This window comes from Kryptolebias marmoratus, linkage group LG23 (assembly GCF_001649575.2).
Source record: "Kryptolebias marmoratus isolate JLee-2015 linkage group LG23, ASM164957v2, whole genome shotgun sequence".
NCBI classification, from domain to species: domain Eukaryota; kingdom Metazoa; phylum Chordata; class Actinopteri; order Cyprinodontiformes; family Rivulidae; genus Kryptolebias; species Kryptolebias marmoratus.
The window spans coordinates 10,809,263-10,810,388 of record NC_051452.1 but is presented as its reverse complement, the minus strand read 5'-3'; positions in this window follow the sequence as shown (position 1 = coordinate 10,810,388).

Genomic DNA, 1,126 nt, shown 5'->3' with positions numbered 1-1,126 from the left:
GGGGCCCTAGGGGCAGTCACCCCCAAACTGGAGCAGTGGCTACAACAGATCCCAGGAACAACATCAGACATCTCAGTCCAGAAATGTGCAGTTCTAGGCACAGCCAAGATACTGTGCAGAACCCTCAAGCTCCCAGGCCTCTGGTAGAGGACCCGAGTTCAGAGGATGAAACAAAGACCACCCGCGGAGGGTGAGAAGGGAATTTTTTTATTTTTTTTTATATCAAATGATTAAACTAAGAATTGTTTTTTAATAAAAAAATTTGATGGCAGCAACACATCTTAAAAAAGACCAGACAGGGTCAACAAAAGGCTGTAAAAGTAAATGGGATGAATAATAAACAGCTGGAGCAGCATTTTGCAACTAATTTTGTTAACTGGCAACAGGTCAGTAAGAGGACAGGGTATAAACGCCACATCCTCCCTTCTAAAGAGGAGAGGGAAAATTCAGCCTGTTATCAGCGCTCAGTTCAAAGGTCTGTCTCTCTGATGGTATGGGGGTGCATTAGTGCCTCTGACATGGGCAGCTTACACATCTGGAAACACAGTATCAACGCAGAAAAGTAAATATAGGTTTTAGAACAACATCTGCTCCCATCCAGCAACATATCCAGCAAAGAAGAGCCAAGACTGTTGAACAGCTAGGATCCTCTACAGACAGAATGGGACAACATTCTCTCCAAAACCTCCAGCAGCTGCTCTCCTCAGGTCCTGGAGGGTTAGACTGTTGTTAAAAGAAGAGGGGAAGCTTCACGGTGGACTTGCTCCAACATTGAGATGCCATAAAATTCAGTTTTCTGTGTGTTTGTTTTTCAGAAAATAGTACAATTTCTTAGTTCAAACATTTAATACATTTACCATGTTCCACTTTGAATAAAATATGTGTTTCATCATTGTATTCTGCATTCAGAACGGTTTCCCAACAGGAGTTAGAATTCTTGTATACATAATTTGACAGAGAGTGAATTGGCTCACATGAAACTGATGTTAAACATTTCATGTCAACCAGTGGCGTCACTAGGCCTATTTTAGGGGGGCTTCAGCTTCAGCCCCCCTAAAATGTTTTCAAGCCCCCCTAAATAATTTTGGTGTCAAAAAAAAAATTTTTTTTTTTTTTTTTTTTTTTT